This window comes from Sturnira hondurensis, unplaced genomic scaffold (genome assembly GCF_014824575.4).
Source record: "Sturnira hondurensis isolate 20B ecotype Veracruz unplaced genomic scaffold, ASM1482457v3 Scaffold0019910, whole genome shotgun sequence".
Classification (NCBI taxonomy): domain Eukaryota; kingdom Metazoa; phylum Chordata; class Mammalia; order Chiroptera; family Phyllostomidae; genus Sturnira; species Sturnira hondurensis.
Genome location: NW_028092541.1, coordinates 1,779,537 through 1,797,837, shown reverse-complemented (window position 1 = coordinate 1,797,837; position 18,301 = coordinate 1,779,537). Strand labels below are relative to the sequence as shown.

Genomic DNA, 18,301 nt, shown 5'->3' with positions numbered 1-18,301 from the left:
ACTTACCCTTTCTGTGTTGATTTCCCCATTTGTAAAACTGAGGTAAAATAATGTATAGGTCTCAGAGTTGAGTAAATGGATCAGTACATGTAACATGCTGAGAAAAGGACCTAATGTATAGTGAGCTCACTACACAGGAGTTGTTGCTATGATCAAGAACTATAGCCATCTACAAAGAAATTTGTACAACTTCTAATTTGATTATAGTAATTGAATACATTTTAAAATATTATATTTTGAAATATGGTATATGTGCGCCAGGGAAATTTATTACTCTACTCAGCCAATCATTTTTCCATGGAAAGGGATTTTCCGGGTGAAGGTAAATGCATATACCAGAGTGAATACACAAAATTCAGATTTTGGTCAGTGATCCATTCTACTCTAGATTTTAGCTAGATGAATTTGATAGGCAGTTTTAATGCAGATTTCTAAAAGTGATGTCAGTCAATCAATCAGTCACACTTCTGGCATTAACCTACCACCCCCACAATACACGCTATCCCTTGTCATTTCTTTTCTTCACTCCATACAAGGTCTTGAACCTACTTAGGCCATTGAAGCATGAATTAAAGATGAAATTGATATCTTTAAACATTCCAGTAATAAATCTAATTATAAAAATTAACTTAGTTTTTATCCTCCATTGGAGATAAAATATTTTGATTCAGATATTGATATGTTTTGTAGGATAAAATTTATTTTGCAACTTTATTCAAAAATAAAAAAATTAATACTTTCAGAATTGCTGAGTTGGAGCAGTGAATTGATTTTCTATAATTCTTGTGATTCTAGAATGTATCATTTTTAATAATTTTACAGTGTTTATCACTATTACATAGAAATAATGTTATCCCTTAAATAGTAGAATAAATCTACTTTAAAATACATTCTATGATTCTTTGTGCCAGTGACCTTATATTGTATATGAGGTTTCCCTATTTTGAGCACAAAATATATTAAATATTATTTACAAATCACATAAATGTTATAGCTAAAATTTAGACTTCATTTTAAGAAATTAAACCATTTGCCATAGAGTCAACATTTTATCATCACCCAAATGCTCATCTCAAAGTTAAAAGTTTCTCAGAACTGCCACTGGTAGATGGCATGCACATGTTCAAGTGCAGTTGTGTGTGTGGCGGTGTGCACCTAGAAGCTGCTTTCCAATTTCATGTTTTGCTTGTTTCCATTCTCATGGGTTTGCAAAGGTACATGCATACAATCTTCTATCTGAGGAAATGGGTTCTTTTTCTTGGCATACGATGTTAAATTAGAATTCATACATTTTTTCTTAAATTGCTTGTTGTATCAGATACTATATGAAAACCCAGACTGTGAAATATCTTTTAAATTTAATTTTATGTTATTCTTTTGATATAGTTCTGTTAATTTTAGAAGAGAAATATTACGGATATATTAAGTAAGCCTTTCTATTGCTATGCGGTGGGAATTTATATATTTGAATCTTTTAATATTTAAAATATTTCTAAAACAATTTGAGTGTTCGTAATAAAAAACTTATTACATGTGTAATCTCAGGTCCTAAGAAATTTGAATATATGCCTCAAAAAATCTATAAAATTGCATATCCTTTTGTATTGTTCCTTCAAAACAGAAAAAAAGTTCTTGTTCAAAAATATAGTAATAATCATCTCAAAAGAAGTCATCTAATCACCTCTGAGTTTAAAATATGTTGCTTTGGGAAGGACATAAAGACACCTAAATTATTCTCCAGCAACTCCTTTTGCCCATGACTAGCAGAAAATGTACAAATAGAAACAATAGCAGGGGTTGGTGTATAAGAGGGAGAATAGATTCTTTTATGCATTTTTATTTGACCATTAACTAAAATTGTGTGTGCCAAGATTTAGGTTAGTTGAAACCCCCTACAAACTGGGCTTATGGAAACAGTAACTGATCCTTCTAACATTGTGATTTTTAATACACCACGAGAATGCATTTCCCAAAAAGTGTAAGATCTCTATCTTGAAATGTGATGAAATGCTTTAAAATTTTTTATAGTAGAGGAGAAACATCTTTCTTAAAATTTTAAATCACATAGTTAATATGAGCTCACACAATAGAGCCTGGCACATTAAAATATTTTCTCATTTTTTAAGGGAATTAATGGCTCTTCACCATCCCTTTAACATGTAAAATGAGTAAGTTACTTGTGTCCAGTACATCCAAAAAAGAGCCAGGATAAAATAAACATAAGGGGTTGGATATCTTGGAAAAAATCTGTCATGGGTTTGGGTTAATCATCTCCAGAAGAAATTCAACTTGATGCCTGAAATGTAAGACTTCTTGGAGAAAGCAGAAAGGCCCGAGGCAGTGTTGATCTGAAGGAGTGCTCTCCATGGGTCAGAGCTGCTCTGCTGGCAGAGTGCAAACCTAGTTCACAACCGAGGCCTCTGAAAGCTGTAAAAGACTGCAGGGGCCGTCCAGTGCACGCACTCCAGCTTTGGTTACATAGTTTTAATGGCCTGGTTTCTTTTTATAAAATAAAACTTAAAAATAAAATCTGTGCCTAATTTTCCAACTTTCTGTCTATCATTGATAGGATTACTTCCTTTAACATTTGTGGAATAAAACATCTAATTTCTTAAGGCTTGGTGATCATATAGAGAAGTTATGTCCGTATGGAATACCTTTATTCAGTGCAGTTTTCATAACGTCCTATTCTTAGGCTTCCAAGGATTGGAAAGTGAGTTTTTCAGACAGTATTCTTGCTTAATTCTCTTCTATCAGTTTTTATCCATTTTTGAAATATTTTTTCAGTATTTTATATGCTTCTCTTTGCATACAATTCCTAACACTCCTACCTGCCTTGGGAACTGTGCCCAATGATAATTCTCATTCTTAGCCGTGATTACAACTCTGGGGAGACTGACCTAGTGTTCAATGACTGAAGTCAAATATTTACTCATTTTGCCCCAACTTCCCCCTATTTTCCTGTTTGCCATAGGTGAAGGTAGATTTATTTACCTGAATATAAAAACAGGAAAAATATCTATTATGGGCTTGGGTTAATCATTATTATACAGGAAAAATTATATGATTTATCTGGTATAATAGTAAAATCTGCTGCTAAAATTAGCATGGTAAGTTTCAAGTCTCCTTTTGAAGATAAATTGCATAGAGAAGTAACATTTAGGTTCCCTTTGCTTTTACCAGTAGTTTTATTGCCCTCAATTGCTAAGGGAGTTATATTAGCCTTGCACTCAGATGAGTTGTTAGTTAAAATATCTGTGCATATCCTAAAGATCGTTCCTTTTTTAGATGCATAAGGCTGTTTACTTATACTATTATAATCTGTTTATACTTTGTAGATATTTTTAAGTTGCTCTAATTATATAGGCATAAGCTGACTTATATCAGTAAAGAAAGTTCAACCTTTAAGCAACGTGGCAGTCAATCATTTCAATGAATAGAGTCCTAAGTACTGGAGCATTTCAAATCCTTTTTCATTTGACCACTCAGTGACCTGATAACTATTTCCTGTCCCTAAATAAGGTTGTGACCCAGGTCTTAGAGTGCGAAACTCAGATAATTTTAGAAACAACTCAAATGCCATAGAATTAAAGAAGTAGATGACAGTTTGACTAAAATTCTTTCTTTTAAAGTGGAATTGTTTATCTTAAAAGAAAAGAATACAATGAAATGCATTGCCTTCTATTTGTTCACCATGTTTAGGTTTGCCAAAATCATTGATTTTATTGCCTCTTAGGATGCATAATTACCAGGTGCCTCTAAAAGATTAACTTTCAATAAAATTCCTCATTTTTACTCCACAAAGGTAATTCAAATAATTAAATACATAAATAAATAAATAAATTGTAAATAACACTATTTCAGTAACTTATCAGAACAATTTGAGAAAAGTGATTTGCAGAATTAACTTCAATTAAATATGTGCATGCGTGTGTGAATAGGTGTGGCAGTATATTCTTCTGTCTTGATGAATATTCATAGCTATAAAAAGGCTAAACTTATGAAAAAATAACAAGAACAAAAACTACTTGTACATTTCAAGAAGTATCTTAAGAATATTTCCAGCCACCTATTTGAGCTGCTAAAATGCCTTTGGCAATTGGACTGAGGGAAGGAAGACTCTTATAAGTGCATTTTGCTAATCTGAAAATGTAATTGACTTATAGTTTATTCTGATAATATTTTAGGTTTTCCACAATTGGGATGAGAAGTATAATGTTATGAAATATTATTTTGATGATGTCAAGAAGTTTTCCCTTAAAGTAACAGTTTTAATGTTTAACTTACACTGGACACTTTTTTCTCTTGTACAATTAATAAAATTATGAATTAAAATATATTATTTCTAAACTTAAAAATATGATTTTTAGAAGAAAAAATTGAGAAAAGTCTTTGAAATGACACTTAGTCTGATTCATTTAACCTAAGCTGAGATGCATTTCCACAAGGATTATACAGTTTATCAAACGATATAAATTCTCTGATTTGATCTCGCACATTCTAAAGAGTTGTTATAAAATAAGCAACAAAAAGCTATAGCACTGATTAAGCAGTGAAGAATGTGTTATAATTGATTCCATTTTAGAGTGAGATGTGTCTTCTTACTCATAAGGACTGTGCTTTTCCATGGATAACATACTAATCACACAGCCATGGGAAATGGGAGCTTCACTCTTCTTCGCTCTTCGTTTGAATGTTGAACTGTTGCCGGTTTTAGCTTTACAATTCAGTTTGTTGTGTGTTTCTCTTGAAACTGTCGTGCGCTTGTGTGTGTGTGGTGTAGGTAGGTGTATTTAATTTAAATACGAACTATATGAATTTTTAAGAGTGAAATATAAATTAATATAAGATAAAACCAAGCATCAAATTCTTGACTTTCTTATTTTTTGGAAATGATGTAATCACAAAGGAGCCCTAGAGTATACAGTTTTCAAGCATGATTTGTGGAAGGTATATAAAAAAGTAAAATTTTCAGTAAGAACAATCTCTCAAGGATTTTTATTTAAATTAAGTAATATTAAAACAATAGCATAACTAAAGATGTTTTAAATGTTTACTATTATATTAAACATAAATTAAAAATAAATCTTTAAATGTGATCGGAGATTTCTTACAAGGTAGTGGTGATAATTAATAAATTCCAAGTTGCTGTGAGGAAAATGTGAACTAACTAATATTTTACATCATGTGTCTCACATAAACCTGAATGCAACTCTAGTCCATATATATTTTATTTTCCCTATTTGATTTAAATGCATGTTTCAGCTGCTTATTTATAAATACAGCATTTGTTTTATATTAATTACTAATTATAACTTTTGCATCTTGTATCTAAAATTACTGTTCAAATTTAATTACTGTTATATAAGGTACATGTAATTAAGCATGGGTGCTAATTGACAAAATTTGTAATTACTTAATGTGAATACAAGACTATTTTTCTTGTTGTTTTAAGCACAATGCCATTTATGCATTAAAGATATGAAGTTTAAATTGTATTTGCTATAGTTAAAATTTTAAAATTATATTTGAGAACAAATAATAAAATGGGATTTAATGACAAGTGCGTGAATTTAAATGAATGCTGTTAAGGTCAGAAAACAAAAAGAAATATTGAGCATTTACCTGATCAAAAGAAAATTGCAGTGTGAGTTTAAAAAGTGTAAGGGATTAAGCTTGGAAAGGAAGCCCTAATACCAGAAAGAAGAACTCAGATTTAACCTACCGATGACCTGGACTTGTTTGTTCAGATGACAATTCTAAAAGTGTGCAGGGAATATTCCCATTTAATACAATTATTTGCCGCAAGCCTTGACCTCAGTGACTGTTAGGGACCACATCTGAATTGGCCCATTCTCTGATACGATGACATTGCTTCTGTTGCCTCGATTGTGACCTCTGATTGCACAGCACCCTTGAGAGTTCTGTATAACAAGCGTAACTCCTGGTCCTTAGCCAGGAAGGTTGCTTGGCCTGCATAGATTTGTCAGCCCCCTTACTCTGAGTTCCACATGCAGGCTATCTTGCCATGGTACAAAACTGTTATTTTGTATATATACATCTATCTGAGTAATTTAATAGTAGCATTTTGCAAGTAGGGAAATACGCAGAAAAAAATTTGCAAAAGGAGAAATGTGTGCTTTATTTGTTTTTGAAACACATATTCACTTATTTTTCAAGCAGGTTTATTATTTTAGTGCATTTAAAAATTTTATACATGTAACAATTATTTACCTGCATACCTTTGCCTGCCTAAAAGAACATACTGCTTTCTACCATCCACTTCTTCCCCTCACCTGACCCTGTCTAGGTGATAGAAAATTGCTGTAGAGAGGTAGCAAGGGATAGTGAAATGAGGATAACCATCAGACCACTAAGGAAGACCACTGGCTTTATATTATAGCTTCACCATTGCCCAGGGCAAACTAGTACATAATTCTATGAACCTCCATTCTCTCACCTTAAAAGTGGAGAGTATCACTCAGAGTTTTTTTAAAGAATTAAGTAAAAATTAATGTAATGTGCAAGGCATGTCACAACTTCCAGTGCATATTGTAATTATTATTATTATTATTATGGTGATTTCCTTTTTTCACATGCCTCCCACAGGAGGCGTGGACTTGGACTTGTAGGAACATGGACTTCCCTACACATAACGGATACAGGATTGTTTCAGAATACTTATAATCGCAGTATGGGATGAGGCTGTTTCATGCACAGCAGCCCAAATAGAATAATTTGCATAGCTTTATTCACAGTTTAGCTGAAAGCTCGGATTAGAATCATTTGGAATCATTTGTTTGTCAGTCATGTGTTTAGACATGGTTTGGTTATTTGAAGTCAAATTATAAATGGGCGGTAGAGTTGGAAATTTAATTTAAACATTTTCATGCTGAGATTACGCTGTGTCCACCAGATGAATGATTTTCCAACTTTATATTTTAGCAGAAAAACCTCTTTCTTTAAATGAAACATTACCCCAAATTCAATACAGTGTGTAAAACAGTGAAGAGCACATCTGCTCTGCTTTGGGAAGTAGGGCCTGATCTCCCGGCTGCTCCCCTGAGCAGCCACTGAGATGCATCTGCCAAGCCTCCTAGAGCTTCACGAGGCGCATCGTCAGAACAGTGTACCTGGTTAGACTTTAGCAACGGATAATTCCCTCCTTATTCACTCCCATTGAACCTGGAACTGACTGACTTATCCTTAGTGCATATTACATGCAGAGGTACATATTTAATAGCTACAATTAAAATGTATTTTGTTCGCTGCCGAAGTTCAGGACTCTGTTGGGTCACAGCTAGATCTTCAGCTTTTAGAATAAATGGTAGGCATTCAAAAAGAAAATTAAGCAATTCACATAAAATGTATCAAATTTATATTAGAGTAACCATCAAAAATATGTAGCATAAATCTTGTTTTGGGTAACCTACTTTAATGATCCAAGATCGACTGCTATGGATAATTAAATTTTATATTATAGAATACAGTGTGCTAATAAAATATTAATAAAGTAGTATTTAATTGATTCCTATATATATTTTTTTTTTGCATGTTAACTTCTTTGCGCTCAGCATCTCATAATAGATGGAGGTTTAGTAGTTGCTGTTAGCCAGGTGGCAGTTGACACATTATGTGAAAACTTTCATCTGTCATTTTCCAGTAAGATCAAGATCAAAACATCATAGATACTATGAAATAATATAGTGGTCTAAAATTTGGAGAGCAATTAAATAGAGCTGACATAAGACTGGCATATCCAAGTATGACTGGAATTAGTTCTTATCTGTCAGTAAATAGCTGCTTCCCGAAGCTCTCCCCAACACAGCCACCCCTCCACTGTGGCTGTTGTGCTCCTCCTCTGGAAATCTCTCCCCAAGTTCATGGTATGCAGTAACCAAAGGGCTAATGCCCTGCACAGTAGCGGTCCTCTGGGACTCTGCTCCAATTCAAAACCAGGGTCCTTTCTGATTGGTTAGTACCGTGTCATAGAGCTTTAAAAGTCTTCACATTGCCACATTAACACATCCATCTTTTAAGATGATTCAACTTGGAGAATAAGGCAAAATAATTGTGATCCCCAGATTTATGGAAGAAGAAATAAAACCCAGTAAAGCAATGTTACCTCTCCAGTTCTGCAAACCTTATTCTAAACTGATGCCTTTAGTAAAAGAGACAGAACAAGGTGGGGAATCTCAAATCTGAGCAAGGCACAAAATTTGTGAGATTGAAAGACCAAATTAAAATAAGCAAAAGCCCAGTAAAAGATAAATAGACAATCCCAACAGTCCCTCAGCCAGGGAATACCATGGTATGCTACTTGGTAGCCAAGTAGCTCACATTGGAGAATGGCTAGCTTGAGCCTACAGATGAAGCTAAGAGGAAAACAGCTAGATTCAGTAGCGAGAGTACACACTGAATATTGGCACTGCCTTGGAAGATCTGATGTTACTCTATGAATGGAATGACCCTTCCAAAAAGTGCCTTTGTAGACTACGTAAACTTTATTCATATTGTCAGAAATGTTATATGTCATATTGCCATACTGTGAGCACCAAGAAAAGTATAGATGGGAAAAGAGAGTTTCTGCAAAGGCAGGGAAACATAGAACACAAGTAAACAGAAAGTATTAAGTAATTGAAGGATTAAAGAAATCTTGAAAAGCAAAAGAACAAAATTACATGGGTTTTGATATTAGACTATTAAAAAGATGAAAGTGTGTTATTCTCTAGCCTCAAAAGACACAAACAGTATGAAAAATATGTATTCAGTGACTAAATTAAAAAATTAAATTTTGATAGAAAGCATAAAAGTAATACCTGACTCCAAAATCCTACATATGAGGGTAGATTGTGACCTGAACTTACTTTTTCTGGTGGGAAGAAAAAAAGAATTAGGATAATATATTTAATAAATATTCTGCTTGGAGACTAATCTTAAATTCTTGGCTCTGCCACTTACTCTGCAATGTTATATGTGGTCTTTCTGGGCTGAAGCCTTCTTACATTGAAAATGCCAGTTTTCTGTGGGACACCGTACTGAAGTGTGTGGACCACTTGAGCATGTAAGTCCTCAGTAGAAAACGACAACTGTTAACTGCTGCTAGAATCTTATCTGCCTCCAAATGTCACTGCCAGCCATATCACACACACACACTCTCACAGAAATATATTATCTACTGGCCTTGGAGTGTGGAGCTTCTGCTTCCTCAGTAATTGTTAAAGAGATTTGTTTTAGGCAATGTAGTGAACTAAATATGCATGTAGTGGTCAGCTAAAATACTGGTTTTAAAAGCTCTGCCATCAACTTTTTTTAAAAAAAAGGTTCAGGCTCACAGCATAACTGAGCAGAAAGTGAAGAGTCCCCATGTACCTCCCACATACACAGGCTCCCCCACTGTAAACATCCTTCTCCAGAGAGGGGTGTTTGTTACCATCAGGGACTTGCCGTGACACATCATCACCCAAGCCCGCGGTTTACATTAGGGCTCACTTTGGGTATGCGCTTATTTCCATAGGTTTGGGAAAATGTGTAATGACATGTATCCGTCATAATGCTATCATGCAAAAGAATTTCACTGCTCTAAAAATCCTCTATACTCTGCCTCTTCATTCCTCCCTAGCAACAAAGGTAGAGAATTCCCCAGAAGTCAGAAATAACATGAAAACACGAACATAAGGGTGAGTAAATCTAGGGATCTAATGATGACTATAGTTAATACTATATTGAATACTGAAAATTTACTGAGAGTAGATTTCAGGTGCTCTCATCACATACGCACATGAGGAGGGACACACAAAAAATGGAATTACCTTCTGAAGGGCAGGCCCCTTGTAGTACAGGCTTCCCTTGCTAGGAACCCATCAGTGTCAGTGTGCCAGTGGGCATTGTTGTGAGAGGCTAGATTCAGCTTCAGTGAATTTTTTTGTGAAGACTCAATGTTGGCCCATTTTATGGTGGGTGACTCACGAGCTCACCTGCCCACACCGCTCTGAGTGTTCAGCAGTTCTTGAGCCAAAATGGCCTGAGTCTATGCCCTACCCTCCTTATTCACCTGGTCTCACCTTGATTGACTTTTTTTTTCTTTCCTGGGATGCAAGAAGTCCTCAAAGGGAAACTTTTTGCAGATACAGAAAAGATGAAACAAAAAATGACAGAAGCACTAAAAGGATTGATGAGTTCAAAAACTGTTTTGAGCAATGGAAAAAATGTCTCAATAGGTGCACTTCAGCAAAAGGAGGTGAAGGTGACTGAAGTTAGACATGTAAGAATAAATTCACAATTTTCTATAAATAAATTTGGGTTTTGGCGGGGTCCTCCTTATCCACCAAATAACTATGTGAAGATATTGTATGTCAATTAACTTTTCTGTAGTAATCATTTCACTATATAAATGTATATCAAATCATCAAGTTCTATACCTTCAACAGAATTTTTATTAAAAATAAATGTTAAAAAATTGTAAGAGTATACCACAAGTACAGGGTAGACCAAAAATACACTTATGGTTGTGAGTATGCAAAACACAGAGTTTATTCTTATATCATAACTCACTAGTTATTGTGTTGTTTTCCACAGAAACGACTGAACCTCCTGTGCTCCTCCCCCCAAACAGGTGGGCATGGTGAGCAGTGGTTTAGGAGTGACCTCTCCAGGGGCAGTGGGACTGTACCCACTACGACCTGGCAGAGGCAGTCCAAAACCTTCCTGAGTTGGATCGTTTAAAGTCACCTCTAAAAATCCACATTAATGTATATTTATATAAAGAACATAAACTAAAACAATAACAAAATTACTAGACATCTTGGTGGGGAGAAGCCACTAGAGTGAGAACCAGTAGAAAACACAAACTAGAAAATCAGTCCTTTGAATCATGAATGTAGTAGACTTACCAGCTACAGAATAAAAAATACCGGTCTTTAACTTGATGAAGTACATAATGTTTTATGTATTTCCATACATAAAGATGTATTGAAAATATAATGAAGCTAGTAAAATGTAAGAAACTAGTGAAATTAGGAGTATTTGAAAAAACTGGTTAGCAATTCTAAAAATCAAATATTAATGAAATCATAAAAATGATTTATAATTAATATTAGAAATTCAATAGATGGATTAAACATAAAATTAGATTAACTGAAGAAAAAAATCAGTGGACCTGGTCTACTGTTAGGATGCATTATCTATACACTTAGCTAGTAAACTCCAAAGGCAGCACACTCTATTTTAAATTGTTTCATAATGTTATAAACCTGCGCTTTACTCAGGATTCATATGACCTAAAGTAGTAGTGTTTATTTGTGGAGACTTAAGAAATTTTTTCTGTTTTCCAACTCTATAACTCAAAGGAATGTATTTGAGGGCATTCTTGATCCTTCTGAACATGAAAAGTAAGCACTCAGCTATGGTCTCGAACAACTCTAAACTCACTGGCAATATAGTAAAAAAGGGACAAGTTTAATACTTCGAAGGTTTCTGATGTGTCACTAGCTAGCTGTTGCATCCTGGGTAAATTGTTAACTTTTGTGAACCTCAGTTTCCTCATTTGAAAAAAAAATGTGTGTATTTTATTATGAAAGAAACTTATTTTCATTTCTAAATTTATCTCTGAATGTAGATAGAGTAAGTACTTAAACACAAATCCTTAATTAAACAAGATGATAAGGAGCTCTACTGAGTTTCTATACCTGAGGAAGTGATATATAATATTCTTACTATTTTGAGGTAACTGCTTCATAAGAAAAGAAATAAAATGCTATTTGTTGAGCAAACAGAATACTCTTTAAGGACTTTATATATCTCACTGAATCTTCAAACATCCTTGTAAGAAAAATGTAATTATCCCCATATTTTTGAAAAGTGCAGCTGACATTTTGAGTTTATTAAGAAGAGTATGAATTTGAACCTACATTTGGTTGATTCCAAAGCACACAATGTTTCCACTTCAGCGAAGCCATGTTTTCCCACAAAGTTTCCCTTAATGTCATATTTCTGAATATGGAAATGAATGACATTTTAAAAATGTTCTTAATATACCAGCTGTAATAAATAACACTGAATTTCTTTTTCTCTTGTGAACAACTTTTGGAAAAATAAGGGATAATTTTGAAATAAAATTTTCCATATTTGGTCTCAGAGGAGTAAGTAAATTTCTACTAAACCTATTTAGTTGTTAAATTGTGAGAATGAATAAGTACAATAAACTTTGTAGTCATCAGAGATTATGTATGAATTGTTCAAAACCATAGTACTCTCAAACTCTGTACTTTTCCTATGGTAAATATAATTCTTTCTGAAGAATAGCTTTCTTTCACACATTTGGATAATAAAGATATTTGTGACTATTTAGAGCACACTTATCTGTGCTCACTGAAAGACAAATAATTTTTAGCTACATGTGTTTCTATACTACAATAAAATTATATAAAACAATATTTTTTACCTAAAGGTAGAATTTTTTGCTTTTTTCTTTTCTTTTTTTGTTTTTTTTTTTACTTAAATATAAATGGTTTGGCTTAGTTTATTAGTTTATTTTTCAAACTAGAAAACAATTTTATAAGTAGAATTTTTTTGCAAATTGAACATTCAAAATTATCAACACTAGATGGGATATAATATTTTGCTTATGTTAACTATATCTACAAGGTTACTTCAGTCTAAATTCTAATAGAAGGAAGGACCAGTAGGTCATTGGTTCCACATCCAAAAGTTGATCTAGGGGTAGTTTGTGAGACAATTCTCTCGCATTTCTGAACATCCTAGAAGGGTGGCACTAACTACCCTTCTGTTCCAGACACTTAAAATAAATGTTTATGTACCAAGCAGCCTAAGAGGACAGAGCTGGTGTTTCCTCTGAAGCAGAGAACAGGTTTGCTTGCAGTCCAGTATCATAAAGAAAATGTTTTTTCATCAGTAGAAAAGGCAGATTAATTTGCAACCCACTATAAAATATTTGAGCTACCTAAGTTTGGATCAAAAACCTAACATGAGGCTTGGGCTGGTGTGGCTCAGTGGCTTGAGGGTTGGACTGCAAAGCAAAGAGTCTGCAGTTCACTTCCCAGTCAGCGCACATGCCTGTGCTGCAGGCCAGGTCCCCAGCAGGAGTCCCACAAAAGGCAACCACATAGTGATGTTCCCCTCTCTTTCTTTCTCCTTCCCTTCCCCTCCCTCTAAAAATAAATAAATAAAATCTTTAAAAAATAAAAAAACTATCTTGAGATCATCATCTACCTGAACAACTTCACTGAAACTCTGTGGAAATTTAGAAGCAAAGAAAACCAATACAAATAAATATGCTAATGTTGGTGCTACATGCTGTTCTGTGAATAATAAAGCCCTTTTTTCCTGACCTAAAATTTGTAAGGGATGTCAGGCAAACTTTCTCCCTTAAAGTGGAATCAAGTCTCAAACCCACAAATTTCATGACAGAAAAACATTAATTTCACAGCTTAATAAAAAATGAATTACCAGCAATGGGTACATGTAAGTATGTAATGAATCATCTTGCTTTATGAACTGTTCTTTAAGCTTGTGGATATTTTATATCATATATTAGTTGATTTGTAGAATGCTGTTAGGAATCTTGGGCATGTAATTATTGCTTATAAACTCTATAGTAGTTTTGAGAAACACTAACTTATAATATTTTAGGACTATAATAATATGTCAGATGTGTCTGGCTGTGGGTATGATCTTAAAATATATTAATGGGAATTAGCATAAGCCAACCTTATCCCAGGAAACATTTCATATCATGTTTTATAGCAGAGAGGGAATATTTGTGCATATTTTATTTATATAATTATTTTAAATAATTATTATTTATATAATTTCCATAATTATTTAAATATTGTATTTGTTTATAAACCTTGAAATTATAATCATGTAATATGTACAATATTTTGTACCCATTGTATATATCACAATAAAGTAGAAGTAATTAAAAAGGGCTTTCAAGCCCTCATTTCTGCAGTGCATATACAGCCATAAAACTGGAAGGATGAAGTTTAGCAAAGCCCCTGCACAAGGATGACATGCAAATTCATGAAACATTCTGTATGTGGCTTTTCTTTCTAATGTTTATGGATGACAAAACAAAGTCTTGATAAATGAGGTGACTTTTCTAGCTGAGGTGAGGGCCCTTCAAGCTTAAAATCCCACCCTCAATTTCTCCTTCTAAAAAATGATTTGCTTCCACAAATCAATATTTACATAAATAGTTTAAAGCTAATAGTTAATTCTGTTTATAGGAAGATCTGTAATGCTTTATCTTGACTTCTTTCTCTACTAGAGTTTGAGTAGATGGTCATGCTTTTACCTATTTTTTTCCATGAAAGTGATATATATGAATGGAGGCTCTGATTCATACACATATGAAGTTCTGTGTAAAATAAAATTCTATCTTTTTAAAGTTAATATGATAAAAAATCAAAATTTGTCATTCATAGAGTATTCACTTAGAAAACTCTTACATCTTCAACAGGCTATGGGGATAATTACCTAAATTACTACCTAAGGAAAACAATAATTTCAGTAACAAGTTTATAACTCTAATATGTTCTCACTCAATGTGTGGAAGAAAATTATTTTTACTTACATTTATTTATTGCTTTTTATAATGAAAGCAATACTTAATATACAACCAGTATTTTATATGATGTTATTTTTTTCTAACAGAAGCATATTTGTATTCTAAGATTTGACAAATATAGAAATCATCAGATACAAATATTTAATAGACATTGAAAAATGCATTGTGAATGTATAGACGCGTGCCATGAGAATTTCTGTTTTATAAAAAGTAGTGAGTATGATAATATTTTTAAACATTTAATCACTTCTTGGCCTTTTGGCTAAGATCAAGTATAAATGTTTAATTTTTTCACCAAGCCTCTATATTAATGTATCAGTATAATACCACTCGGCAGCTTCTTTGCAAATAAACCTATTAAAGGAAATTAACCTACTCTACTTGGCCTTCAATTAAATACATCAATGAGTAGAATTAAAGATTTCTTTTTACCAATAAGTAGAAATTTTTAGATATGTCAGGGATCTGAAGTCTAACATTATAACAAAACAAAACAAAAAAAAACCCTGAAAAAACAAAAGCAGGTGGCAGTAGAATCGATGTGGCCACTAAGTCCGTGTTATTTTAAAAGCCAACCTGCTTACATCATCAAGCATTATTCTATCAGGTGGGCCCTAGTTTAGATGACCTACTACATTAACACTCCCTGAGGGAGTCTGAGTTGCATAAAGGAATATTTTCCAAGAATAATTAAATTGAGAAAGTGAAACAGGAGAGAATCATATCAATGGAACTTCTGTTGTGGTTATTACTGAGCAATTGCTAAAAATTATTTGAGATAACTTTGAATCAATTAGGACTGTGTACCCTTCTTATCTTTTGGAAATTATTTTTTCTTTATTAAAGCCACAGTAAAGCTTTTATATATTACGAAATAAAATACATTAAAAATACCTGTTACAGATTTAGTATTCTGGTAATGAGGACTTCCGGAGCTCGCCCCCAGACTATTGTTTTGTCTAGTTTGGTGGTTAATCCTGGAATCTCCCCTTCTACCAGTGCCTCCCTGGAACCCTGTCCTTGGTCAGGGGTTTACAGTCTGCAGATAGTCTCACCTCCAGGGTCGGTAAGTCTTCCTTTGTGGCAACTGAGGTGGCGTAAAGACTACGCATAAGGGAGTTTATTTTACTTTTAAAAAAATAGTAGAATGGCTACAGCTATTAAATAATTAATATATTTTAGGCATTATATGTAGCCTATTATTATATATTACTATGCACATTTTAAAAGGAGCAAACTAATGCAGAAAGAGGGTAAAAAAATTGTCCAACATTTTCCAGGTAATCAGTGAAAAACCAACTTAACTATGTGCAAGTTGGTTGCTAGGCAGATTGGAAGTTGACTATAAGGTGAAGTCTCTTCTTTAAAAATGAATTAATTTATTCTATAACTTCTCATAAGTCACATTTCTAAGGCCTATTCTAGTGAAAAATTAAGTGGTATGCCTGATTCACGGGAAGCAGTAGAAAGAAATTTTAAACAATAATAGTTCTAAAAGCAATATTCGGTTGACACCTACATGAATATTTATTAGATATGGGTAAATCTGCCAATGCTATGGCAGAAAAGAATCAATATTACTGATTTTTCCTTTTACCTCAGGCTTCAGTAGATCTTCGAACATCACTATCTGACCCTGTCATTTCAAATTTTTCTATTTTTCCATTATAGGTTTTTACATAGTTTTCACTTTAAAATATTACATTAAAATATTTATTTGATTATTGACTTTTTTGTTACTACCTTAAATTTTGTGCCTAAACTAAATATTTCATTTGTCCTATTTAACTTACCCTAGTCCCAGCCCTACTTAACAGCAAACATGGAGACACATTATAAATTAATATCTATATGAGTTTACCAACCTATGATTTTCTTTTTTTAATTACTTTTTAAACTTTATTTTTATTGCTGCCACTGTTACAGATGTCCTCATTCCCCTCCCGTTCCCCCACCTCCATGCATCCCCTACTCTCCCCTTCCCTCTGGCCACCACCACACTGTTCTCTGTGTCTGTGGGCTATACATGTATGTTCTTTGGCTAATCCCTCCCCCTTGAGCTATGCACCTCTCACAGAAGAAATCAAAGACCCACCCTTTATGTAGTATTTGGTACTCTGCTATAAGGACATGAATGAAGAGATACAAATCACCTGAACAATACAAATGGCACAACATATGCTTTCAGGTAGAATTGTACATAAGTTGACTAGAAGACATTTATTGTAATTGGTTAATAAGTATTCTAACATCCACTTTGTAAAAGGGTATTTCTGTTATTCCATGGACATTTACTTAAATATAGCAATTCCATAATAGTGAATATTGTATCTGCAGATTCCATATCTTTTAAAAGATATAATTTAATAACTTTAATTTTTCCTTTTATAAAGGACATTCATATATTCTATGTACTACCCAAGCCCCCAAATAGATTAATTTTGAAAAGTAATTCAAATATCAGGGAATAGCAAGTATTTTTCATTCTACTGCTTTTTTATTTAATTCTTGCAGCCTTAAAATAGAGTAAAATATATAAAGGAGTGATTAGTGATCCAGTTAGCCTTTCACCCTTACATATAGCTTTGGCTCTATTCCCAAAATTTCTGTTTTTAAACTTTTGTACTAACAGTCCTCTTCTTTATTCATGAAGTCATTTTTCCTCAGTGATCAATTACATCTATATTTAATATATTTTAAAAGAATAGGGATGTTGCTCGTCACACACAAATGGCTCTTAGAGAGTTGCTGGTTTCATGCCAGTGTGTCAACATGCCAGGAACACATTGGATTGGTTAAGGAAGAAGCCATAAACAGCCTATCAACAAGTATTTATACAAATGTTAATGAGTTTAAAATTCTATTAGTGTAACATGTATGCCAAACCCCAATTTTATTTGTGCTTTATTTGTGATGTATGATGCAATAACTTCTTTTAATAAACACATACAGGCCACTTATACTTTATAATGTAAATCACATTTTTAGTATTTCCAGCATCAGATACATAGAATCAGCCATTTATCAAAGTTACCAAAAATATTTCCGTCATATGAAGCATTTTACTCAGCACGCAATCGTGTCCTCCTAAAGCTTTTGGTAAAGAAATGAACTCATCTCCATCCATGTAACTAAGAGTATTTTATTATTGTATTACTGAGAAAAGCCATTAAAGGAAAAGAAAATAGTCATGGGAAAGTTGCCATATGTATAAAAATATAAATAATTAGCTTTTTTGTGTGCCCCAAATGACAGTTGAACCTTAATATCCCTCTGTACAAGATATGCTATATTGAAAATTTAGAAAACTGATTTATTTGAAGCATATGGGTTTAATGGACACTTATTTTGCTTTTCATGAAGAAAAGAATATTTCCATTAGTTTAAAAAAAAAGACTATTTCTTTTGGTGCACTTCTTTAAAGCTGAACTGCTTTTCTCTAGGATTGCATACATTGTGAACATTTTATAAAGTAGCCTTATATAACAGAAGTTTTTCTTTTGTTTTTGTTTTTAATTTAATACCTTTAGTTGCCAATTCTTTGAAGCAGCATTAAACCACTTATTCAGTAATAACACTCAGCAGATAACAGAAACCGACTACACAATTCATTCCCCATTTGTCCAAATAACCAGTTTCACGCTACAATGCTTTCCTAGATGTAAGTTTTTCTATCACCGGGGAAACAGCATTTTAAATAGTCCATCTTTT

The 18,301-nt window shown here is 33.2% G+C and overlaps 1 protein-coding gene and 1 non-coding gene across 6 annotated transcripts in view; both read left to right on the top strand.

The window, feature by feature from the left end:
• Window positions 1–18,301, top strand: part of LRRIQ1 (leucine rich repeats and IQ motif containing 1) — a 230,067-nt gene that overhangs the window by 165,588 nt on the left and 46,178 nt on the right. The gene's annotated exons all lie outside the window — the stretch shown is intronic.
• On the top strand, window positions 13,962–14,063 carry LOC118974885 (U6 spliceosomal RNA). The gene has a single exon (XR_005063967.1). It is a non-coding gene; the product is annotated as a U6 spliceosomal RNA (small nuclear RNA).